The sequence below is a fragment of the Mobula birostris genome, chromosome 13, assembly GCF_030028105.1.
Source record: "Mobula birostris isolate sMobBir1 chromosome 13, sMobBir1.hap1, whole genome shotgun sequence".
Lineage (NCBI taxonomy): Eukaryota > Metazoa > Chordata > Chondrichthyes > Myliobatiformes > Myliobatidae > Mobula > Mobula birostris.
In genome coordinates this window covers 3,984,950-4,012,259 of record NC_092382.1, presented here as the reverse complement: position 1 = coordinate 4,012,259, position 27,310 = coordinate 3,984,950, and the positions used below count along the sequence as shown (strand labels likewise).

At 46.0% G+C, this 27,310-nt stretch overlaps 3 protein-coding genes across 3 annotated transcripts in view; 2 read left to right on the top strand and 1 right to left on the bottom strand.

Moving 5' to 3' along the window:
- The window catches only part of LOC140208306 (uncharacterized), a 63,379-nt gene that overhangs the window by 9,170 nt on the left and 26,899 nt on the right, over nt 1–27,310 (bottom strand). The gene's annotated exons all lie outside the window — the stretch shown is intronic.
- LOC140208265 (uncharacterized) overlaps nt 1–27,310 on the top strand; it is a 515,327-nt gene that overhangs the window by 482,868 nt on the left and 5,149 nt on the right. The window lies entirely within an intron of this gene.
- The window catches only part of LOC140208280 (uncharacterized), a 50,219-nt gene continuing 40,165 nt past the window's right edge, over nt 17,257–27,310 (top strand). The window contains exon 1 of the mRNA XM_072276855.1: nt 17,257–17,300. The gene's annotated coding sequence lies outside the window, so the exon portion shown is untranslated. The remainder of the gene's footprint in view (nt 17,301–27,310) is intronic.

The following is a 27,310-nucleotide window of genomic DNA, read 5'->3' as shown; positions in this document are numbered from 1 at the left end:
CACCAATGCCCCCTCTAATTTGTCATGACCAGTGTGCACATCAATCTTGTACCGTATATTTTTTACCCAGTAACAACATGTGCATAGTGAATTTTATATAGAGAGGTATTCATTTTAACAGCTAGCAAATCACTGTCTATAAGAACTTTGATCTCCTCTGGGTTTGTTTAAGTTCATCTGCACTCTCACGCAACCCATGTAGCAGGCCTGTAACAGATAACGAAGGATTTTCTCATCAGAGCTTTTGCACATTATCCATATATGGCTTGCTTGCTAAATTATGCTTTAAAAAGTCAGATTTCCAAGTATCACTCCACTTCTTCCCAATTGTAAATTCTCCAGCAACTTTTGCATCACCACAATACACACAGGTGACACCGGTTTCTACATTGCACATAAATATTTCCCCTGAACCCTCCGAGGAATTGAGCATATATAAAAAACCTATGGGGTACGTAACAGCATACTCTAGGGGAAGAGATGGGGAAATACATATGCCAACTAACCAAAATTTTCCAAGCATTACATTCACAGGTACGACAGGCTTGCAAGGAAGGGAACTACCCCGCAGAGAGGAGTGACTATCCCACCATAGAACCTGGGGATTTTGTCCTGATGAAGAACTGGGATCGAGGGAATCTCAGACCTCGGTGGAGAGGACCACATCAGGAGTTACTGACCACTCCCACGGCTGTGAAACTGAAGGGGCAATCTCGGTGGATACATTGAACAGACACCAAATTTGTTACTGACGGAACTGAGTAGAAGGACTCTCTCGGACAAAAGGAAAATGTATTGGCTGATAGTGGTGTTTGTGTTCATGTCTTTGAGAGGGCTCACCCCAGCATCCGGGGGCCCCCATGTTAACATCTTTCTGTCTCTCTGTCACATCTAAGCCAAACAGGTGGAACTAGGGGTCTGCTGGGTTTGTACTGAAATTCTCCAGCATGGTAAAACTACGATTCCAATGTCAGTAATCCCGCTCAACCAGAGTGAGGAACTCTCAGCCACGGCTTTCATAAACAACACCCGGGGAAGAGGGGTGAGGAGCTATGTTCTAGTCAGAGATGACTGTGGCTGTCAGTGTTTTGAGGGATGCTATCTCAGGCCCCCACCAAACGGAACTTCCTATACTGGGAAACATGCATCCTGGCCATACTTGCAGGTGCCCAGCATTGCAGAGGAATAACTGAGACCAAGCGATTTTGGATGATTGCTTTTCTCTCCTATGAAGTAGCCAGGAATTCACGAGAGATAATCAATTTGGCTACAGCACTTGAGGAGCTGGCCACAATACTGCAGGGGCCCTGACAGAAACACAGGCCCAAGTAACAGAAATATCCACTGAAATGACTGCAATCCGGCACACAGTCCTACAGAATTGTATGGCTTCAGATTTTATCCCAGCTGAGAAAGGGTGAACCTGTGCTATTATTGACACAGAATGCTACACCTATATCCCTGATGAGTCTACTAACATTACATCCCTCTCCGAGCACACTGCCGAGGAGACTGCAGCATTAAGAAAGTTGGACAGGATTTACATGGGGTCACCAAAGGGTCAAAATGATGGTCTTCGAAGGCCTGTTCACTCATATGTGGAGCATGATATTGCATTATGGCCTAATAGTTCTACATGTCATTGTTATAATTACTGTTGTACGCTGTTATTACCCACTGATATGTCAATGCTGTACTCGGTTGCTTTCTCTGTGAAAAATTACTGCTTTGTTGATCATGTAATGATCAAAAGGAGGGAATGATAAAGTATATAAAAGGGTTAACACGTTGTTAAACGATAGCAGCCTGTTTTTCTGAAAGAAACTGCTGATGGTCAACAGATGTGCTGAGCCACGCTGAGCCATATTTCTTCTTGAGGGTATCTAGCTAGGGTTTCAGGATGCTTATCTCCCTGTGCACTCATGCACAGAGATAGGACAGATTCAGTCTGTTCTGTGTGTGTAAGCCATTATGACTATTTTGTAATTTGTCTTTAGCAAATAACTTTGACTCCAGCCTGTCTTGTGTGGGGGGTATCTGGACGGATATATCTGTGGTGTAAGGGAAATTGTTAGTCAGTTAGTGGATTGGGCAGGAACAGTCATGGACTGTTCCTGTTTGAGCGAATAACTGAATAGCCCCGGGTGCTTGGAATAAAGAGTTTGTACTTATACGATCTCTGAGTGACTTTATCCGGATTCGACTTCCACAGACTGGGAGTGGTTTTAAAGGGCTGGGCTGCTGGAAGCACATTACCAGACCTGGAGTGATTGCAACTGGGTCTGACAGAGGCATAACTGGCTCTTCTGGGAACATTCAGTCTCACCCCAACTATTTCCTACCATCCTTTGTACAAGTATGCAACGTCTAAAAGACCAGTGTTTGAGTAAATGAGACTCACCAAACTTTCCCCTGACTGAATCACTGGATTCTCCGAGTCAGATGGGTCCTCTCCAGCTGATGCTCTCAACCCTCGGGCTGATTCTCTTGTTGCTGTTCCCTGATCTTCAGTAGTGGTTTGCTTCCAGTTGGGGTTTTTCTTCCAATAAATCTCTCACCGCAGGTCTAACTTTAACGTGAAAGATAATGAAGCACAATAACCATAAAAAGGAGAAAAAAACATTTCTGTTTAATGTTACTAAGAACAAAACTCACTAAAATTTAAACATTGAAGGCAGATATAATGATCTCAGTGAACAATCTATTATTGTCCTTCACACGTCACAAAACAATGTGGGATAAGAACAACCCATCATTCAGTCATGGTAAGACATAAGACACAGGAACAGAATTAGGTGAGTCGATCCATCTGGTCTGCCTCACCACTCAACCATAGCTGAATTTTATTCCAACACCATATTCCTGCCTTCCTCCTGTAACCCCGAAGTTACTTAGCAATCATGAATATATTAATCTCTGTCAAAAATATACCCGAATGGCAGCCTCAACCAAAATCTGTGGCAACAAATCCTACAGATCGGACATCCTTCGGCCAAAACATTTTTCTCATGTCAGTTTTAAAGGGAAGCATCTTTATTCTGAGACTGTGCTGTCACATCACAGACTCTCCGTCTAATGGAAACATCCTCTCCATGTCCACTGTATCCAGGCTTTTCAGCTTTCAAGAGGTTTACTTGACCATACATCCCTCCACCACCCCAACTGTCCCTCTGAACTACATCCAGCACAGGCCCAGAACCATGAAATTCTCCTCATACATAATGCCGATCATTCCTCAGATTATTCTTGTAAATCTTGTTTGCAACAACTGTACAAACACATTTCCAGGAATAATAGACAAATTGGTACCAGGATAATTTAGGGGGAAATGTTGTGCTTTCTTTACTGTTTTACTGTTACATACCTTGTGGGCATCTTGTGACCGTCTTATGACCATGAAGTAATGGAGTATCTTGTGAGCATGATGTAATTGCGTTGTGATGGTGGGGTCAAGTAATTTTCCTGCCAGTGTGAGGTCATGTGATGACCTGTTCCAACAGGTATACATGGGGAAACCCCTGTTGTTACGGAGTTAGTTCATCAGTTTTGGTTCGTCAGTTAGTTTTGCTGCGTAATCATCTCATGACGTAGTTTTGTTTCAAAGCAAAGTTTTACTCTCTATTTTAAGGTAAAACCGTTGTTCTGGCAGTTTCGCCAATCGCTGCCAGGTTTTGTTTGTTTACCTTTGCAGTCTAGTGTCGGAGAGTGAAGACCTTTACCAAACTACAGGAACCTGAAGGATTGAGTAAAGGTTGTGTCATTTGGCGGTTTCATAAAAGATCGACCTTATTGAATCTTCGTTCAGAATTAGTGATCTGCATCTGAGATAACCCCTGCAAGCTTGGGAAAGGTTTGTGCAGTGTTCAGCATCCAGAAAAAGGTCAGTTCCTTTAATCCGTTTTATTTCCTTTGACATGAATCCTTTGGACAGAATCAGCAGTAACGTCACATCTTTGAAGAAATCCGTTTCCAGAGAAGTCTCTCCTTATTGACTGCGTAAATCACTTGGACTTTCAAATTTACCACTTTAAGACTGTGTTTGAATTTACCTCTTTAAGAACTGTTCCAGAGTTTGGCTGTTTGTTAAATTGCCATATAGCAGTTAACTTCCGGTTAAGTTAGTCGTTAGTTTACTTTTCACTATTGTTGAGCAGAGTTTAATAAATATTTCAGTTTGTTTGTTAAAACCTGACTCAATTCTATATTCATAGTTGCCGACCACATAACACTACGATCACAAAACAAGCCATTTCCATTTCCAAGTGAAACCAGGTTTATTTCAGGAAATATAAACCAGTCCAGGGTGAATGTAATAAAAGGAAACTGGAATTACCAGAAACACTCAGCAGGTAAGGAACAGCTGTGGGGACAGGAACACACTTTACAATTCAAGTTAATAATGTTTCATCAGAATGACTTCAAACATTTTCAGTTTTTAGTGCCAATCTCCAGCAACTTGAGATTCTGTCTGATTTCCACTGAGTGACAGACAGGGGGGATTTCCAAACACAGTTTGAACACCAAACTCATGGGTCTATTTCTACTGCTGTAAACACAGAATAGTCCATTTACTTATAGCCTCTCCTCAGATTAGCAGTCATTGCTTCCAAAGGAACTCCAGAAATAAACATCTGATCCCAGACCAGAAATACTCGCTCAACACCTCATAAACCCAAGCAGCTCGATCCCCGGGTCCATTTTACCTGGAGCAAAAACTGTGATACCCCAGGATCCAACCTCACACAGCTGAACCTGCCACTCACTGACCCTGAAAATCTCACACATCACCCCCGCAACTCAGACTGGGTAGTGCATTCTGGGATTTCCACACAACCAATGTCCAGCTGCTCGAAATTTCTGCTTCATTGCAGAAGGACGACCATCCTGCCCCATCTGTAGAAGCACTAACCAAAGGCAAAACCGAAACAGCGACAGTTCCATATGCCTGGAATGTAGATCACAGGACTCTCCCAGTACTCTTTGCTGACAGGAAAATGCTGCAGTGTGTCAGCCAGTCACAGTTCAAAAACCAGCATCTCCACACCAATGCACAACACAACTAGTACCTGATGACCCTCTGGCATTCCAGCTAACAAAAACTGATTCTGGAAATAACTCAGCAAGGCCAAAGGTGCAAAAGAACACTTCACAATAACAAGGGTTAGAAGAAAAATTGCTGATATACAACATTGAGGAGGTGGGACACAGGGTGACCGAGGTTGACCCAGATGGTTGATGTATATCGCTGAAGCGGGACAGTGGGGTGGGGTTAGGGGACTGGACAGAGGTTGAACAAGATGGGCAGGGATGAGCACATGGAACCAGGTGGGAGAAGGGATCAAAGACAATCATTGATGGTCCTCCAGCAAGACACAGATACTGAATTAATAGTACATACTACTGTATAAAAGATCCTAAAATGACAAAGTTAGAACAAACAACAAGAAATTTGCCATATATACTTTGACCCTCACCAAATTTTTATCAACACACCACAGAAAGTTTCTCATCCGGACACTTCACATGTTTCCATGGTAACTGCTCCGCCCGTGACTGTGATGAACTCCAGAGACCTTTGGATACAGATCAGCACATCACAGAAACTATTCTGCCCCCTAGACTTCCCAGTCCCTCGGTAAAGCAGGCAGTGAAATCAAAGATCCCCACAACCTGGGACGTTCTCCTTTCTCACCCACCCCAATCGGGGAGAAGTCTACAGCCGAAAGCTGAGGGACAAATGCGAGGGGCCTCAGGAAGCGAGGCGAGTTGGGGGAAGTTAACGCGACTCAGTGGCCAACATTAGATTTCCCCAACACAACGTAGAGGAAACGTAGAACATAGAATAGTACAGCACATTACAGGCCCTTCGGCCCACAATGTTGTGCCGACCCTCAAACCCTGCCTCCCATATAACCCCCCACCTTAAATTCCTCCATATACCTGTCTAGTACCCTCTTAAACTTCACTGGTGTATCTGCCTCCACCACTGACTCAGGCAGTGCATTCCACGCACCAACCACTCTCTGAGTAAAAAACCTTCATCTAATATCCCCCTTGAACTTCCCACCCGTTACCTTAAAGCCATGTCCTCTTGTATTGAGCAGTGGTGCCCTGGCTATCCACTCTACCTATTCCTCTTATTATCTTCTACACCTCTATCATGTCTCCTTTCATCCTCCTTCTTTCCAAAGAGTAAAGCCCTAGCTCCCTTAATATCCGATCATAATCCATACTCTCTAAACCAGGCAGCATCATGGTAAATCTCCTCTGTACCCTTTCCAATGCTTCCACATCCTTCCTATAGTGAGGTGACCAGAACCGGACACAATACTCCAAGTGTGGCCTAACCAGAGTTTTACAGAGCTGCATCATTACATTGCGATTCTTAAACTCTATCCCTTGACTTATGAAAGCTAACATCCCATAAGCTTTCTTAACTACCCTATCCACCTGTGAGGCAACTTTCAGGGATCTGTGGACATGTACCCCAGATCTCTCTGCTCCTCCACACTACCAAGTATCCTGCCACTTACTTTGTACTCTGCCTTGCAGTTTGTCCTTCCAGAGTGTACCACCTCACACTTCTCCGGGTTGAACTCCATCTGCCACTTCTCAGCCCACTTCTGCATCCTATCAATGTCTCTCTGCAATCTTTGACAATCCTCTACACTATCTACAACACCACCAACCTTTGTGTTACCGGCAAACTTGCCAACCCACCCTTCTACCCCCACACCCATGTCATTAATAAAAATCATGAAAAGTAGAGATCCCTGAACAGATCCTTGTGGGACACCACTAGACACAACCCTTCAGTCCGAATGTACTCCCTCCACCACGACCCTCTGCCTTCTGCAGGCAAGCCAATTCTGAATCCACCTGGCCAAACTTCCCTGCATCCCATGCCTTCTAACCTTCTGAATAAGCCTACCGTGTGGAACCTTGTCAAATGCCTTACTAAAATCCATGTAGATCACATCCACTGCACTACCCTCATCTATATGCCTTGACACCTCCTCAAAGAACTCTATCAGGCTTGTTAGACACGATCTGCACTTCACAAAGCCATGCTGACTGTCCCTGATCAGACCATGATTCTTGAAATGCCCAGGGATCCTATCTCTAAGAATCTTTTCCAACAGCTTTCCCACCACAGATTTAAGGCTCACTGGTCTATAATTACCCGGACTATCCCTACTACCTTTTTTGAACAATGGGACAACATCCGCCTCCCTTCAATCCACCGGTACCATTCCTGTGGACAACGAGGACATAAAGATCCTAGCCAGAGGCTCAGCAATCTCTTCCCTCACCTCGTGCAGCAGCCTGGGAAATATTCTGTCAGGCCCCAGGGACTTACCCATCCTAATGTATTCTAACAACTCCAACACTTCCTCTCCCTTAATATCAACATGCTCCAGAACATCAACCTCACTCATATTGTCCTCACCATCATCAAGTTCCCTCTCATTGGTGAATACCGAAGAGAAGTATTCATTGAGGACCTCACTCACTTCCACAGCCTCCAGGCACATCTTCCCACCTTTATCTCTAATCGGTCCTACCTTCACTCCTGACATCCTTTTGTTCTTCACATAATTGAAGAATGCCTTGGGGTTTTCCTTTACCCTACTCGCCAAGGCGTTCTCAGGCCCCCTTCTTGCTCTTCTCAGCCCCTTCTTAAGCTCCTTTCTTGCTTCCCTATATTCCTCAATAGACCCATCTGATCCTTGCTTCCCAAACCTCATGTATGCTGCCTTCTTCCACCTGACTAGATTTTCCACCTCACTTGTCACCCATGGTTCCTTCACCCTACCATTCTTTATCTTCCTCACCAGGACAGATTTATTCCTAACATCCTGCAAGAGATCTCTAAACATCGACCACATGTCCATAGTACATTTCTCTGCAAAAACATCACCCCAATTCACACCCACAGGTGTGAGCTTTATAGCCTCATAACTTGCCCTTCCCCAATTAAAAATTTTCCTGTCCTCTCTGATGGTATCCTTTTCCATGATAATGCTAAAGGCCAGGGAGCGGTGGTCACTGTCCCCTAGATGCTCATCCACTGGGAGATCTGTGACCTGACCCGGTTCATTACCTAGTACTAGATCTAGTATGGCATTCCCCCTAGTCGGCCTGTCCACATACTGTGACAGGAATCCGTCCTGGACATACTTAACAAACTCTGCCCCATCTGAACCCTTGGAACTAATCAGGTGCCAATCAATATTGGGGAAGTTAAAGTCACCCATGATAACAACCCTGTTATTTTTGCACCTTTCCAGAATCTGCCTCCCAATCTGCTCCTCTGCATCTCTGCTGCTACCAGGGGTCCCGGAGAATCGCCACCCATCGGGGAGTGTGAGCACACACCACGTGATCTTGCGTCACAAAGCGGAGGGCGGGGCTAAATAGCCTCACGTGACCTGCTGACGGGACTTCCGTTTCAATTCTGCGGAAATAGACAGCCTGCGCTCCTGGTTTGGGTCGTTCAATGCAGATTAAGTGAAGTCGCCACGTTTCTGACGAGCCCAGATAACTGGGTACTAAATGAGTAATTGGCCCGCCGTTCAGGGCTGACGGCCAACATCAGATCTCCCCGCTCGGGATCGGTCTCAATACTCACCGATGGGAAAGTGATATCTTCGGCCCGCAGACAGTGATCCCGACCCCCGGCTCCCCGACCTGGGAGGCGATCGTCCCTTCCCGATCCCGCAGACAACCCGCTTCAGCACTGAGCGGAAAGGCAAACACCGTCCGTCTGGCGACAGTGAGCATGCGCGGAGAGATTATTGCGTCATCCGGAGGGCGGGGCCTCGGGAACAGACGCGCTGCTGCTGCCCGTCTGCGGTTAAATGGGCGGGGCGAACAGGATCACGTGACCGGTGGGTCCCCACAACCCAGGGAGAGACTCCAGCGACCCGCCCGTCACTCTGTGTTATGTACCGGCAGCGATAGACCACAAACTCAGTCTGTATTAGTATAAACTAATATCTGTATTAGTATAGAGACAATTAAACAAACTACTCTTCTAAACAGAAGTTAACAGTGTTATGCGTTTGTGGCTGCAAAAATGTCCAGTTTAGGAACAGTTCTGAAAGTTTCAAGATGGCAAGTTTCAGTTTTCCACGGAATGGGGAAATTTGTAAATCCACATTAAAATGCAACGAGGAAGTAATCACAAAGAATTTCACAGGTTCCGCGCTGGGAAAACGAAATACAAATCACAGAAGATTTTCAGTCGTCGAGCCGTATTCCAAAATCCACGAAGGTGACAGTGACAGGAATATTCTTTAGAACAAGTGGTCGCTGCACAACACCCGAATCCATGCAAGGGTTAACGAAAGTGGTCGCCACAGAAATACTACAACAATCCACGTATGGATCAAAACAGTGACAGTCACTGCGTGCCGCTCCTTCACCCAGTCCTTTTGGGCATGGGAAAGGTATCAAACTGTTACCCATTACTTTAGCAAACTACAGCTTGTAGTCCGCTGGCCCTCTGTGTGTGTCTGTCTCTCTCTCTCTCAGCTCCAGCAGTCAGTGTACTGACGTCATACTCCCGCCTCCTGCAGCCTCTCACAATAACACCCACAGCAAAATGAAACCTCTGATCTCGTAACACTTGCCCCTCACATCTCCTCTCACCCTAAATGTATTAGACATTTCAACCCCCAGGAAAAATATGTCATCTGTCCGCTCTATCTATTCCTCTTGTAATCTTATAAACGTTCATCCAGTCTCACCCCAGCCTGCGCCGCTCTGGAGAGAACAACTCAAGTTTGTCCAGCCTCTCGTTACAGCTCTCTTAACCACCGGATCAATCTGTGCAGTCTCTTTCAGGGAGCTGTGAACTTGGATCCAAATCCCTCTGCTCATCGACACTGTTCAGGGACTTTCATTCAACAGTGTACTGTCTCTTTACATTTAACAGTGTACTGTCCCTCTACATTCAACCTACCGAGCTGCCAAGGTGATCATCACTAATCAAATCTCACTGAGTTTTCTCAGGTCCTGTTGAATTTATTGCCAAGTGCACCAGTGCGGGAAGGTACAGGGACAGAGAAACACTGACTTCTGGCAGCATCACAGACAAGTAATTGAGATAATCTATAAATATGTTTTGTCCTGATCAATATTGAAATGTGCATTTTGTGTCAATAACAGACGTGGAGATGTTGAATTTGGTCCCTGTCTCCATTCCTCCTGTCGTCCACAACCAGCTCCTTTGTTTTTGTCACCATGAGGCTGAGGTTGTTTTCCTGACACCACTGTGTCGGGGTGATGACTTCTTCTCTGTAGGCTGCCTCGTTATTATTTGTGATTCGGCCAACCAGTGTAGTGTTGTCAGCAAATTTACTCAGCAGATTGGAGCTGTGGGTGGTGACACAGTCATGGGTGCACAGTGAGTAAAGGAAGGGGCCAAGGAGACAACCCTGTGGGGTGCGTGTGCTAAGGGTCAGAGAGACAGAGGTGAGGGAGCCCACTCTTACCACCTGGGGGCCATCTGACAGGAAGCCCAGGATCCAGCTGCACAAGGCAGGGTGAAGGCCGAGGTCTCTAAGCTTCTTGTCGATACTTCACGTCTTCGGATGGCTAAAGCTCTGCCCATGACTGCAAGGAACTGCAGAGAACTTTGGTCTCATCTGGAAACATCGTAGAAACAAGCCTCCCCTCTATGGACACTTCCTGCACTTCCCCTGCCTCGGGAAAGCAGGCCGTGTACTCAAAGATGCCCACAACTTTGGACATTATTGCTGCAAACCCAATCCCCCATTGGGGAAGACATAGAAAAGCCTTAAAGTGCGTACCACCAGGCTCATGGACAGCTTCCTGTCTGCGGTTGTCAGCCAAATTAATGGTCTCCAGTCCAATAGAATGAACTCGACCTCACAATGTAACTCGACGTGACCCTGCCCCATATGTCTATCTGCACTGCACTTTCTCTGCAGCCATAATGCTTTGTTACAGTTATTGTTTTGTCGTATATCAGCTCAATGTACTGTTGTAATGTATCAATCTGTGTGGATGGTACGTCAGGCAAGATTTTCATTGTAGCTCAGTACGTGATAAGAATAAGCAAATTCCCCATTTTAATTGTGTGGAAATATTAGACAGACTAAGCTTCTGCTTTGAAACCACAGAGGGCAACTTAACTGTTGTCATTTCTGAGGAAAGCAAATAAGTAGAAAAGGCTTCAATCTCGCATTACGATCTGCGGTAACCGGGATCAGGTGACCGGTGGTGGGTCTCCCAGACCAATTATCAGAATCAGGTTTAATAGCACCGGCAGATATCATGTAATTTGTTGTCTCTGCGGCAGCAATAGAACCTAATTCATAACAATAGATTTTAACCATTGTGATTTAAAATAAGAATATACATATTAAATAGTTAAATTATATAAGTAGTACAACATAAACATTTTAAGAATGTAATACTGTAAACTATTTTAATTGTGTGGAACTATTTGACTGACTGGGTTGTTGCTTTGGAAATTCTGGAGTGAAGCTGAATGAAACTGGACACATTTATGAGAAGCTCAGATAAATAGAAAAGGCTAAATTCTCACATAAATGGGTCATATAGTCAGAAACATTGGCTGCACTTCAGCAGGTAAAAACAGTGGAATGAGGCCTAGTCCCAGGCCTCGGCCCAGCGGTTATGGTCTGAGGCCTGGGACTAGGAGAGAGTAAGCATTCGGCATGGACTAGAAGGGCCGAGATGGCCTGTTTCCATGCTGTAATTGTTATGTGGTTATATGGAAACATGCTGAAAATATTGCCGAAAAAAAATCATTGTCCATCCCCAACAAGAGGATGTGACAGATCCGGATCTCACTGCCTTGTCGGAACGGGCGAAAGACGAAGCTACATGGACACGTAGAGCAGTGAATTACAGATGCTGTAGATCTGTGGAAAAGCGTGAACAGGAAATGGGATCACATGATTCGTGGAGTGTCTCCCATCTGAACCGGTGACTCTGCTCCTCGCCCCTCACACACTGTCTGACCCACATCATTCCATATTTACACCAGATACGTATTTACTTTTTCCCTCCAAATCATCCCTGTCCCTTTCCCTCCACCCCAAGGTCACAGAGTCACAGGCTCGATTCCCATCCCCATCCAACACACAATTCAGACCCAAACTGGAAATGTGCAGTTTTCATTTAAATCTGTCCATGTTTATAAACACTAATTTCTATTCAGATTCCTCCAGCCTCACTGGACAGGACCACTGAAACATCAAGTGAGAAACAGCAGGAGGTGGCCATTCAGCCCCTCCAACCATCAACAAGATGGTGGCTGCTCTCCCATCTCAGCCACATGTTTCCGCCCGATCCTCATTTCCTCGATCCGTTTGGTCTCCACACATCTGCCGGCCTCTGTTTTATGTGAGGATGATCACTGAGTCTTCACCGGCCTCTGTGGTGGGGATTTACAGACATTCACCACCCTCGGAGTGGAGACATATCCCCTCATCTCAGTCCCGGACAGTCCACCCCCTTTTTCAGAGACTGGGATCCCTGGTTCAGCCGGGAATGATGTTGTGAATTTCAATGTGTTCACCTCTCAGTCCTCGATTCTCCAAATGAAAGGGTTATCACATTTGATCTTTCTTCATATGATGACCCCACCACTCCAGGGATCAGTCTGGTGAATCTTCATTGCACTCTCTATAACAAATACTCTCTAACCTCTTTGTTAATCCTCTATGGAATTAATTTCCATCTCCTGCAGCCCCGTGTTGCCCCAACCACTCACCTCCCACCCCCGTCACTATTTCCACCTTCCCACCTCCCCCTCACCTGGATCCACCTCTCACTCCCCAGCTCTTGCCCCATCCCCACCCCTCACCTCTTTTCTCGGACTATTTCCCGTCCACTCTCAGTCCAGAGGGAGGGTCTCGGCCCGAAATGTTGACGGTCCATTTCCCTCCACAGATGCTGCCCGACCCACTGAGTTCCTCCGGCAGTTTGTTCTTTGGTCTGTGTGACCCGTGTTAGTGTGGGGAGCGGGATTTTACACCATATTCCCGGTACAGTCTCAACAAAACACAAATAATTGTCACTTTGCCCGGACCATTGGCCCCGCTTGCAGGGCAACAGTCTGCCGGTGTTTGCCCCCCAATGTGGTGAATCGCCACCACCGTGGGCTCAGACATTTCCACAGATGAGCCCCTCCTGTCCCCACCGGGACAAACATCCTGTCCGCCCCCTCTCTCACCGTCTTCATCCTCTCCCTCCCCGGGGAACCGGCATCAAACCGACGGGCCGAGCGGTCTCCTCCTACCTCTCAGCGACACATCAGACTCCGGCCGCAGGAGACGCTTCACAAACGCCCCAACTTCCCTCGGAGGGAAATGGAAATAAATCAGAAAGCGGACATTTACTTTGACGGTTGTCCCGCCGTGACGGAAAGTTCGGGAGACGGAGTCAGCGGGGGTAACGCCCTCTCGGCTGGTCCGCCTCCACTATTGGTTGTAACCAGTGATTGACATCGTTTCGCACCAATGGGAATGGCGGAGCTCCAGACTCCTCTGTTGACAGGGGTGGGGGAGGGGCTGGTCACGTGATTAGTAGCCCAGCCGTTAAACCGATAAAGCTCGAGCTCTCCAGCGCGTGGGTGACGTAAGACACCGCGCACGTGCTGACAGATCCCGCTGTGGGGGACCCATGTGTGACGTCAGGAGCGTGGCTGCGCCTGTGTGACGTCACCTGTGGGGGAGCGCTCGTATTTAGAAACACCTGAATGGACGTTTCTGATGATTTCGGTGGGACAACAACATTAATCACGGGTTTCATCACTGAATCCAGTGTTGTGAGATGTAAAGTCCCCTGTTATGTGTCCGGCTGTGCCGTGTTGTTGGTGGAGTGGGCAGCCTGGTGTTTGTCTCGATTCGGGTCACAACACCAGAATTGCCAGCGGGGTCCACACACAGTGTATTAGTCAACAGAAAACCTCCCGTCCCTGCAGTCTCTGTCTCCTGGTAAACTCAACACCCTGACAATGTGGACCAGAGACACCCCTTCCTCTGAGTCAGGGAATCAATCAGACAGCTGATCACTGAGAGGAATTATATTTATTGGTCATTAAAGTTCACCCAGATTGGTGTGGACGGATTTGATGTGGAGTTCGGGGTGTCACAGTGAAAGGGCCGGACGGCCGAACTCTCTCCGTTGTCCAAACATCCTTCCAGGTGAGGCGACACTGCACCTGTGAATCTGTGAATATATATATGAATAGGGCTTCTTACAATGTCAAGCACTAAACCAAGATGAAAGAAATTTATGAATTCCAGAGCTCCACAGAAATGTAGTGATAGTTAAGACATTAACAAGATTATAGCCTATCACTGCATTTCAGTGTGTAACTGGTACAATAAAACATATAATACTTAATTTAATAATATGACACGGTTGCACTCACTAATTATCACAAAATATAATTAGCAAATAAAGTAACGTTGTTTGCTTAGAAGCCATAGGGTTGTTGGTGAAAAAATTTAACTTTTGTATTAGCGAGTTCTATGTCAATGCATCGGATGACAGATTTACGAGTGAAGTCGAATATTGAAAGGAAAGGACAGAGAGGTCGTGGAGGGCTATCATCTCGTTATCACAACGCCATAAATACAACTTAAGTATACCAACGATGGGCTTGCTCTGCGGCTTGAGATACTAAACAGAAGAACGGCACTTTATTCACAAAATCCTCATAGCCCACAGTGACTGTGCACTGATCCCAGCAATGGAACCCGCCACTGCAGCCCCACAGTGCACTGTGTACAGATTGCAAAGCTACGAAATTGTATGTGAATAGCCTCCCCTCCCCCAACTCCGCTCTTTCTGCGTCACCAGCAGACTGGGACATCTCACGTCTCGCTGCCTCCGCCAGGCCATTAAACTGTGAAGAACTGTGGTCAGGGACTGATCTCGGGGGTACTCTAAACGCTACCTCCTTCCGGTCTGAAAACAACCCACTCATCCGACCACACACAACCGGCAGTTTATCGGTCTCCAAAGAGAAAACCTAATCAGGTACTCCTGAGGGTCAATACCATTGCTGGCTCCTAGTTTACCACCGTCAAATGCCAGGAGGGACATAATAATCAGAAAGTCTCCAGTCACAGCCGTGTAAATAAAATGTGATCTTAGTAGGTGTGTGGCACATGCTCAGAATGCAAAGGAGACAGACAAACTGAGCCAAGTCACAGACTGAGGAAGGGGAGGAATGATCCATTTTGATACCGAGAGGGAAGCAGAACGTTTCTTATTGTGCCTGATGCCGGAACTGTAGCTAGTTAGAAGATGAAATCTTGTTCCTCCAAATTGTTTTGAGTTGTGACAGTGTTTTACCAGAAGGCACCATGGAGACTAAAATTATCTCAGTTGAAATGTCCTTCACCCACTGACGTGCTTTGTAAACTTTTAGCAGTGTAGAAAAGTCAAAGGATTTGTGTATGGGAATCACAGCCACAACAGGTACTTACTGTCTCTAGTGAGTTCACAATAAATAGAGGCCACATTTCTGTCGAGAGTGAGCAAAGAGTTTTACTCAATCTTCACAGCTGCTGCAACACCAGAAACTTCACATCAGGGAGGAAGTTCAAATCCGCTCTGTGTTAAATGTTTAACCATCATGGTGACTGAAGGCAGCTGCAGGTTCATGAGGGATTGTTACTGTCAGAATCTGCAGTTCTTGCGGCTGCTCATCGCACCCAGGACTGAACCCTGGTCACTGAGCATTGGAGGAGTTCGTTCTGCTGATAATTAGCCTGAAAGTAGACTGATGTTTAATGTTGTGGATCTGTGAAAGATAAATCGGTTCTGTATCAAATCCCGTGTCTCAGGTACTTACTGTCTCTACCACACTCACAATGTACACGAGAGAGGCCACTCGGCCCATCTGGTCCCTGCCCATGTTTCTGTTCCATATCAGTATTTTAAAATCCATCCCTGCCGTTCCCCTCTCACTCTCCCTGTGATGACAGGTTGCAGCTAGTCACCACTCCGTGGGATAGGAGACTTCCCTTGAATTTCATAGAATCATAGAAATCAATAGCACAGTACAGGCTGTTCGGCCCACAGTGTTGTGCCGACCATGTAACCTACTCTCCAAACAGCCTAGAATTACCGTCGCACATAGCCCTCTATTTTTCTAAGCTCCACGTACCTATCTATTCTCTTTAAAGACTCAATTGCATCCGTCTCCACCACCATCACTGGCAGTGCATTCCATACGCCCACCGCTCTGACTTCTGTCTTGCAAATACTTTCAAACACCTTAACGCTCTGCCCCCGAGTGTTCGCCATTTCAGTCCAGGGAAAAAGCAACTGGCTATTCCACGACCAATGCCTCTCATGATTTTATACACCTGTACGAATTCCCTGCATGATTTTCTCCAGTTTGAATCAGATGATGAGCTCACTGTAGCTTTGACATTCCTCAGGACTCTGGACTAAGGGGGTTAAATTCCTTCTCCGCTGCTCTTTTCAACATTTCGTGTCATTTTCAGTAATTACAAAGACAGTTGGGTTGTTGCAATGCGCCTGTGAAGTCCGACAGCAGACTAGCGAATGAATGTTCGATGGAGCAGAGTCAGAAACTAGAGTTGGCATCCTGAGTCAGGGCTTTGGGGATCCAAAAGGAAATGGGGCCTATCATTTACAAGGACGAGGAGGAAGTGAATCAGACCGGCAGGATGTGGCTACAAATGAAGGATCAGAAACATCTGGAAACTGGTTAACTGAAAAAAGTGTGGTTAAATTCTGCAAATTACTGGTGGAAATCAACAGATCAGACAGCAAATGTGGAGAGGAATAAATAGACAACGATTAGGCCGAGCTCCTTCAGAATGCCTAGACTGTGTGCTCTTCTGCTTAGTTGCTGCCTGAACTGCAGAGTTGCTTCAGCATTTTGTGTGTGTGCGTCTCTGCATTTCCAGTAACAGCAGAACCCCTTGTGTTTTACATCTATATTTTTAAGAGGATTGTACTTTGGCATTAGATACATGTTGATATTGAGTATATTGTTTACGGGAGCCGCTTTCTGCGTTAAAACAGTTGCTGAGTATTCTATATACACAAAAAAACTGAGGTGGACAAGGAACTAGTGCTTGCAGAAACTATTAATGGCACCGGGATGACCCATAAGGGCCTGCGTTAAAAATTTCGCCGGCGCTGAAGCATTGATCAAATGCGCAGGCGTCAAGGTTGATGACGTTGGTGAATATCACGCATGCGCGTAGTACACAAAGGCCTCGGGATCACGGCTCCAGGATCGGGCGCAGGTAAGCGAGAATCTCGGGGCGATGCTGTGACTCCGGACTCCGTGACCCGCAATCCCGGGACAGTCCTGCTCTCTTCCCTCTCTCTCAGCCCCACCATCCGTACACGGGCCCCGGGGAGCTTCCGGCTGATGAGGGAATGGGAACCGATGGGTCTCTCAGACAGAGCTGAGCTCCAGCTGTCTAAATGCAAGGATCGGGAACTCGGAGAAAGGGAACAAAATCTTTTACATCAGCTGTTGTGAAAATCACCTTTGTTCTGCCTCCAGTCACAAACAAGAGAAAATCTGCAGATGCTGGAAATCCGAGCAACACACACATATTGCTGGAGGAACTCAGCATTAGTACTCTTTTCCATAGATGCTGCCTGGCCTGCTGAGTTCCTCCAGCATTTTGTGTCTGTTGCTTGTTCCACCCCCTCTTGTTCTGGACTTTCTACCCGTGAGAACATGTTTTGACCCACTCTCTCTGGGTACATAATGATATCAAACACCTTTGCCCTGGGCAACAAGCAGCTTTCACATCACAAATGTGCCAGACTCCAATGAGACAGACTACTGCCCTTCCCTTCATATTCATTGGCATTGCCATCACTGAGTTCACCACCGTCAGTCACCTGGGGGAGGGTTCAGGGGAAATATTTATGTACAATACAGAAACTGGTGTTACCTGTGTGTATTGTGATGATGCAAAAGTTGCTGGAGAATTTGAAAGTGGGAGGAAGTGGAGTGATAGTTTGAAATCTGACTTTTTAAAGCGTCATTTAGCAAGCAAATCAGATATGGACAATGTGCGAAAGCTCTGGCGAGAAAATACTTCATTACCCGTTACAGGCCTGCTACATAGGTTGTGTGAGAGTGCAGATGAAGTCGATCGAGCCCAGAGGAGATCAAAGTTCTTACTGACAGTGATTTGCTGGCTGTTAAAATGAATACCTCTCTATCTAAAGTCATAGATATGACATGAAGAGAGGTGAGTTACACCCAAGGTGTAGGACACAAGAAACTGGGTGAGAGTCAGGAAGGGGAATGAGGTTAAATCGCCATCGCAGAGTAATCTTGTGTCCATCCCACACAACAACAGGTGGATCCACTTTAGAAACTGTTGGGGGGATTACCTGGCAGAGGAAAGTCAAAGGGGTGATAGGGGATTCATTAGTGAGGGGAACAGAGCAAGAGGGGATTAATATCCTAGTGGTAAGGCTCGCTAGTGCTAGTGTGGGGAGAGAGGGTGATGTGGTTAAAATAGGTTGTAGGGGGAAATGGGAACCAGAATGACAGAACAGATAGTGGGGAGGGTGAATTGAATTGAATTGACTTTATTACATACATCCTTCCTGTACGTGAGGAGTAGAAATCTTTACATCTCCGTCTGAATGTGCAATGTGTAATTTATAGTTGTTTATAATAAATAGTTTGTACATACGGCAGTCAATATAACATAGAAATGCAATTGTATCAGCATGAATTAATCAGTCTGATGGCCTGGTAGAAGATGATGTCCTGGAGCCTGTTGGTCCTTTTGCTGTTGTACCGTTTCCTGGATGGTAGCAGCAGGAACAGTTTGTGGTTGTGGTGAATTGGGTCCCCAATATCCTTTGGGCCCTTTTTACCCCCCTGTCTCTGTAAATGTCCTGAATAGTGGGAAGTTCACATCTACAGATGTGCTGGGCTGTCCGCACCACTCTCTGCAGGTTCCTGCGATTAAGGGAAGTACAGTTCCCATACCAGGCAGTGATGCAGCCAGTCAGGATGCTCTCAATTGTGTTCCTGTACAAAGTTCTTAGGATTTGGGACCCCATCCCAAGCTTCTTCAGCCGTCTGAGGTGAGCAAGGTGCTGTTGTGCTCTTTTCACAACACAGCCGGTATGTACAGACCATGTGAGATCCTCGGTGATGTTTATGCCAAGGATCTTGAAGCTGTTCACCGTCTCAACCCCAGATCCACTGATGCCAATCGGGGTGAGCCTGTCTCCATTCCTCCTGTCGTCCACAATCAGCTCCTTTGTTTTTTTTAGATTAGATTAGATTCAACTTTATTGTCAGTGTGCCAAGTACAGATACAAAGCCAATGAAATGCAGTTAGCATCTGACCAGAAATGCAAAGAATAGTGTTATTTACAAAATAACTGAGAATAAAAAGTAAGTACTACAGCACACAAATATAAAAGTACGGAGACAGTACAATACGGATGCAATACTGCTTAGCGCTGTGATGTGAGGTTCAGCAGCGTCACAGCCTCAGGGAAGAAGCTCTTCCTGTGCCTGCTGGTGCGGGAGCGGAGGCTCCTGTAGTGCCTAGCAGATGGGAGGAGAGTAAAAAGTCCATGGTTAGGGTGAGATGCATCCTTGATAATGCGTTTCGCCCTTCCCAGGCAGTGTTTATGGTAGATGTTCTCAATGGTGGACAATTAGGTGCTGATAATCCGCTGGGCAGTTTTCACCACACAGTGGAGTGCTTTGTAGTCCGAAATGGGACAATTGCCATACATCTCAGGATTGCTACCTGTGCTAGGTGCCAGTGAGGGTAGGAATAGGATGCTCTGGAGGAGGAACAAGTGGCTGAGGAACTGGTGTAGGGGGCAGGGTTTCAGATTTCAGGATCATTGGGACCTCTTCTGGGGCAGGTGGGACCTGTACAAGAGAGACGGGTTACACTTGAACCACAGGGGGACCAATATCCTTTCAGGGAGGTTTGTTAGTGCTATTGGGGAGGCTTTAAACTAGATTTGCAGGGGAGTGGGAACCAGAGTGCCAGAGCTGACAGTGTGGCTGGGGTGAAAATAAATGATGTTGAAAGTTTAAGCAAATCTGCTGATAGAAAGGTTGTGAGTGGTGGTAAAAATCTTCTGAGGTGTATATATTTCAATGCTAGGAGTATTGTGGGGAAGGCGGATAAGTTGAGGGCGTGGATTGACACGTGGAATTATGTCGTTGTAGCAATTAGTGAAACTTGGCTGCAGGAGGGGCAGGACTGGCAGCTTAATATTCCAGGGTTCCGATATTTCAAATCTGATCGAGGCAGAGGAATGAAAGGTGGGGGAGTAGCATTGCTTGTTAGGGAAAATATTACAGCAGTGCCCAGGCAGGACAAATTAGAGGGCTTGTCTACTGAGTCCTTATGGGTGGAGCTGAGAAACAGGAAAGGTATGGCCACATTAGTGGGATTGTATTACTGACCACCCAATAGTCAACGAGACTTGGAAGAGCAAATCTGCAGAGAGATAGCAGGCAACTGCAGGAAACATAAAGTTGTGGTGGTAGGGGATTTTAATTTTCCATACATTGATTGGGACTCCCATACTGTTAGGGGTCTAGATGGTTTAGAGTTTGTAAAGTGTGTTCAGGAAAGTTTTCTAAATCAATATATAGAGGGACCAACTAGAGGGGATGCAATATTGGATCTCCTGTTAGGAAACGAATTACGGCAAGTGACAGAAGTCTGTGTAGGGGAGCACTTTGGTTCCAGTGACCATAACACCATTAGTTTAAATTTGATCATGGACAAGAATAGATCTGGTCCTAGGGTTGAGGTTCTGAACTGAATGAAGGCCAAATTTGAAGAAATGAGAAAGGATCTAAAAAGTGTGGATTGGGACAGGTTGTTCTCTGGCAAAGATGTGATTGGTAGGTGGGACGCCTTCAAAGGGGAAATTTTGAGAGTGCAGAGTTTGTCTGTTCCTGTCAGGATTAAAGGCAAATTGAATAGGAATAAGGAACCTTGGTTCTCAAGGGATATTGCAACTCTGATAAAGAAGAAGAAGGAGTTGTATGAAATGTATAGGAAACAGGGGGTAAATCAGGTGCTTGAGGAGTATAAGAAATGCAAGAAAATACTTAAGAAAGAAATCAGGAGGGCTAAAAGGAGACATGAGATTGCCTTGGCAGTCAAAGTGAAGGATAATCCAAAGAGCTTTTACAAGTATATTAAGAGCAAAAGGATTGTAAGGGATAAAATTGGTCCTCTTGAAGATCAGAGTGGTTGGCTTTGTGCGGAACCAAAGGAAATGGGGGAGATCTTAAATAGGTTTTTTGCGTCTGTATTTACTAAGGAAACTGGCATGAAATCTATGGAATCGAGGGAATCAAGTAGTGAGACCATGGAAACTGTACAGATTGAAAAGGAGGAGGTGCTTGCTGTCTTGAGGAAAATTAAAGTGGATAAATCCCCAGGACCTGACAGGGTGTTCCCTCGGACCTTGAAGGAGACTAGTGTTGAAATTGCGGGGGCCCTGGCAGAAATATTTAAAATGTCGCTGTCTGCAGGTGAGGTGCTGGAGGATTGGAGAGTGGCTCATGTTGTTCCGTTGTTTAAAAAAGGATCGAAAAGTTATCCGGGAAATTATAGGCCGGTGAGTTTAACGTCAGTAGTAGGTAAGTTATTGGAGGGAGTACTAAGAGACAGAATCTACAAGCATTTGGATAGACAGGGGCTTATTAGGGAGAGTCAACATGGCTTTGTGCATGGTAAGTCATGTTTGACCAATCTGTTGGAGTTTTTCGAGGAGGTTACCAGGAAAGTGGATGAAGGGAAGGCAGTGGATATTGTCTACATGAACTTCAGTAAGGCCTTTGACAAGGTCCCGCATGGGAGGTTAGTTAGGAAAATTCAGTCACTAGGTATACATGGAGAGGTGGTAAATTGGATTAGACATTGGCTCGATGGAAGAAGCCAGAGAGTGGTGGTAGAGAGTTGCTTCTCTGAGTGGAGGCCTGTGACTACTGGTGTGCCACAGGGATCAGTGCTGGGTCCATTGTTATTTGTCATCTATATCAATGATCTGGATGATAATGTGGTAAATTGGATCAGCAAGTTTGCTGATGATACAAAGACTGGAGGTGTAATAGACAGTGAGGAAGGTTTTCAGAGCCTGCAGAAGGACTTGGACCAGCTGGAAAAATGGACTGAAAAATGGCAGATGGAGTTTAATACTGACAAGTGTGAGGTATTGCATGTTGGAAGGACAAACCAACGTAGAAGATACAGGGTTAATGGTAAGGCACTGAGGAGTGCAGTGGAACAGAGGGATCTGGGAATACAGATACAAAATTCCCTAAAAGTGTCGTCACAGGTAGATAGGGTCGTAAAGAGAGCTTTTGGTACATTGGCCTATTAATCAAAGTATTGAGTATAAGAGCTGGAATGTTATGATGAGGTTGTATAAGGCATTGGTGAGGCTGAATCTGGAGTATTGTGTTCAGTTTTGGTCACCAAATTACAGGAAGGATATAAATAAGGTTGAAAGAGTGCAGAGAAGGTTTACAAGGATGTAGTCGGGACTTGAGAAACTCAGTTACAGAGAAAGGTTGAATAGGTTAGGACTTTATTCCCTGGAGCGTAGAAGAATGAGGGGAGATTTGATAGAGGTATATAAAATTATGATGGGTATAAGATAGAGTGAATGCAAGCAGGCTTTTTCCACTGAGGCAAGGGAAGAAAAAAACCAGAGGACATGGGTTAAGGGTGAGGGGTGAAAGTTTAAAGGGAACATTAGGGGGGGCTTCTTCACACAGAGATTGGTGGGTGTATGGAATGAGCTGCCGGACGAGGTGGTAAATGTGGGTTCTTTTTTTAACATTTATGAATAAATTGGACAGATACATGGATGGGAGGTGTATGGAGGGATATGGTCCGTGCGCAGGTCAGTGGGACTAGGCAGAAAATGGTTTGGCACAGCCAAGAGGGGCCAAAGGGCCTGTTTCTGTGCTGTACTTTCTATGGTTTCTATGGTTTAACACTGAGATGCAGTTGGTGAGTATGCTCTCAATGGTACAGTGGTAAAAGTCTGTCATATCCTGGGACAGAGGTGAGCTTTATTGATGCTCCGCAGGAAGTAAAGACGCTGTTGCGCCTTTTTGATCAAGATGGAGGAGTTCAGGGACCAGGTGAGATCCTCGAAAATGTGGACACCAAGGAATTTGAAGCTTGATACACGCTCCACTACAGTTCCATTGATGTAGATTGGGAGTGTGGCTCCTAGCATGCCTGAAGTCCACAATGATCTTGGTCTTCTGGGTGTTAAAGGCCAGATCATTGTTGGCACACCACGCAGCCAGGTGCTGGACCTCATCCCTGTAGGCTGTCTCGTCATCCCTTCTGATCTGGCCAACCACCATGGTGGCCTCTGCGAACTTGATTATGGAGTTAGAACCATGTACAGGAACACAGTCACAGGTGAAGAGGGAGTACAGAAGAGGGCTCGGCCCACAGCCTTGAGACACGCCGGTGTTCAGGGTGAGAGTGGAGGAGGAGAGGTTGTCTAACTTAACTGATTGGGGTCTGTCAGTCAGAAAGTCCAAGGTCCAATTGTAGATGGATGAGCTGATAGCAAGCTGGCCAAGTTTGGTGATCAGCTTGAAGGGGCTTACAGAATTGAATGCTGAACTAAAGTCAATGAACAGCATTCTGACGTAAGAGTTGGGGCTGTCCAGGTGGGTCAGGGCAGAGTGAAGTGCCGTGGAGATGGCGTCCTCTGTTGACCTGTTGGTGCGATAGGCAGATTGATGGGGGTCCAGGATAGTGGGCAGACAGGATTTCAGATGTGATAGAACCAGTCTCTCAAAGCACTTTGCAATGATGGGGGTGAGTGCAACTGGGCGGAAATCATTCAGGCTCATGGCAGTGGAATGCTTCGGCACTGGCACGATGGTGGTGATCTTGAAGCTTGTGGGGGACAACACCCTGGGCCAGGGACAGATTAAAAATGTCTGTGAAGACCCCGGCCAACTGTCCTGCACAGACTCTGACCACACGGCCAGGTATTGCATCCGGACCAGCTGCCTTCCGTACATTCACCCTGCTCAGGGTCCACAAACATCGGAGGTGGAAAGTGAGAGAGACAGTTCACCAGGTGGGAGATCCGCTTTGAGGGTGACCTCCTTGTTCCCTCGATCAAAGCGAGCGTAGAAGTAATTGAGCTCATCAGGGAGGGTAGCAGAGCTGGAAGGGGGCACAGTACTAGGAGGTTTGAAGTCTGTAATGACCTGTATGCTATGCCACATGGACCGGGGGTCTGAGGAGTTGAAATGCTCCTCGATTCTCTGTTTGTAAATGTGTTTAGCCTGAGAGATTCCCCTCCTCAGGTTGGCCCTGGCTGAGCTGTAAGCCTCCTGGTCTCCAGACCTGAAGGCTGAATCTCTGGCTTTGAGCAGGAGGTGAACCTCTCTGTTCATCCATGGTTTCTGACTGGGGAAAACTTTTATTTGTTTTAGTGATGTCTCTCTATCTACACACTTGTTGATGTGCTCAAGGACAGAGTTGGTTTATAAATCAATGTTAATCTGAGAGTCTGTGGTGGCATGGGCAGCAAACGTGCTCCACTCTGTGTGCTGGAATTGGTGCTGAAGAGCAGAGTCAGCCCCCTCCAGCCAGATCTTAATAGTCTTCATTGTGGGTTTCACACGTTTAGTGACCGGGCTATACTTGGGAAGCAGAAACAATGAAAGACGGTCGGACTTTCCCAGGTGGGGGAGGGTAGTGAGTTTGTAAGCATCAGCCACATTTGTGTACACATGATCTGAGGTTTTATTCCACGTGGTGGTGCATAATACATTTTGGTAAAATCTTGGAAGCACGGTACGTAGGTTACAATGATTAAAGTCCCCATAGTTTACAATGATTAAGGTCCCCAGCGACAGTCAAAGCTCCATCTGGATGCAATGTCTGCAGCTTGCTAATAGCAGCACTGAGGTCTTTCATGGCTACTTTAGCATTAGCATCCAGTGGAACATAAACTGCGACAGCAATGATGCATGTTTTGTGACAATGAGGGGAGGTTGTTTTCTTGACACCAGTCAGATGTTGTTCAGACACCAGATACAGTCAGCAATCAAATGATTGAGCCTGGAGCCTTCTCCTCCCCACCCTCCCGCCACCTTCTTTATGGGGCCTCTGCCCCTACCCTCTTCAGTCCTGACGAAGGGTTATGGCCAGAAACGTTAACTGATCATTTCCACGGATACTGTCCGACCTGCTGAGTACCTCCAGCGTGTTGTGAATGGTGCGATGAATGTGCTGTGTATATCACAATGCAAGAAGCATCGCAGGAAAGCCAGATGAGCTCAGGACAGGGAATTATGATATTGTAGCCATAATTGGGACTTGGTTGCACCCAACATCTGAGGGATTTAGAGGGACAAATTTGTAGAGAGATCGCAGACCATGCCAAGGAACAAAAGTTGATTCAGTAAATGATTTTAACTTTCCATGTATTGACTGTGAATCCCATACTGTAAAAGGACAAGATGGGGTGTAGGTTGTCAAATGTGCCCTTAATCAGTACGTAGAATTCCCGATGCAGAAGTGTGCAATGATCTGTTAGGAAATGATACGGGGCTGGTGACAGAAATTAGTGACCATAATGCCATGAAATTCAGGATAAATATGGGAAAAGAGAGGTCTGGACCATGGGTTGAGATTCTAAATTGGAGAAAGGTCAATTTTAATGATATCAGAAAGGATCTAACAAGTGTGGTTTGGGACAGGCTGTTTCCTGGCAAAGGAGTACTTGGTAAGTGGGAGGCCTTCAGAAGTGAAATTTTGAGGGTGTAGGGATTGTATGTGCCTACCAAAATAAAAGTTGAAAGGTAACTGGTGCAGGGTACCTTGGTTTTCAAGAGATATTGAGGCCCTGGATATTTTGTTCCCCTAAATGCCTCAGACTGTTGGGTGATACCAAGACTCACTAATGACTACATTATCATAATTCCACCGCCTGAGCCCATCTGACTTTTTTTTTTAGTCATCATCTGTTGGTTTCTAAAAGCTTCCCAGTCGTTTTTGCTCTTTTGTTTGCCCTCTCTTTGGCTTTTATGTTGGCTTTGGCTTCTCATTTCATCCACAGTTGTGTCTTCCTGCATTTCCAATGCTTCCACTTCTTTGGGATGTATCGATCACTCAGCTCCCGAATTGCTCCCAGAAGCTCCAGCCATTGCTGCTCCATTGTCACTCCTACCTTTTCCCTTCCAAACAAGTTTGTCCAGCTTCTCTGTCATAGAAACATGGAGAGGTTCAGTACGGAAACAGGGTATTTGGCCCATCTAGTCAATGCCGAAAAAAACATTTAAGGTCTCTACTGCAAATACCTGCACTGGGACTTTCGCCTTCAGATGCCTGCCATCCAGGCTCCCATCCAAACTTCTTTTAAATGGTGAAACCGAGCTCATATTCACCACTTGAGTTGACATCTCATTCCACACTCTCACGACCATTTCAGTAAAGAGCTTTTCCAAATGTTCCTGTTAAATTTTCACCTTCTCCACTTACCCATGACATCTGGTTGTCATCCCACCCAACCTGAGTGGAAAAACATGCTTGCATTTACCCTATCTGTACCCTCATAATTTTCTATACTTCCAACAAATTCTCAAAGCAATGTATAATTTCCTTAGTTATGTTTCAAGCCTTTTTTAGGTGTATAAGATGATGAGGGGCATTGATCATGTGGGTAGCCAGAGGATTCTTTCCCAGGGCTGAAATGGCTAACAAGAGGGTGCTTAGTTTTAAGATGCTTGCAAATAGATCCCAAGGGGATATCAGGGGTAAGTTTTTTTACACAGAGTGGTGTGTGCGTGGAATGCACTGCCGGCTATTTGTGAGAGTGTTTCAGTTACTGTGGGGCCAGGAACCCATGCAGCTCAGTGGGAACGGAATAATGCCAATGGAGAGAGTCAAACTGAGCCAGGTCACAGATTGGAGATGGCAGAAATGCCACATTCTTAGAGAGACAGGAAGAGCATCAGAGAATTTGATGGTCATTCCAGATACCAGCACTGTGCCCAGTTAGAAGATGATTTCTCTCTCCACCTTGGGTTGAACTTCACTGTAACAGTGTGAAGTCAGTTCACAGCTTGACAACTCAAGGGATCTCATCTGAAATGTTGTCCTACACCCATTGATGGATTTTGTAAATATTTTTACAGGTTAAAAATGACAAGGAATTTGTCTACGGGAATCTCGAACACAACACGACAGTTTTGCTGTCTCTGTACAGATATTTAAGAAGTGGAGCAAGG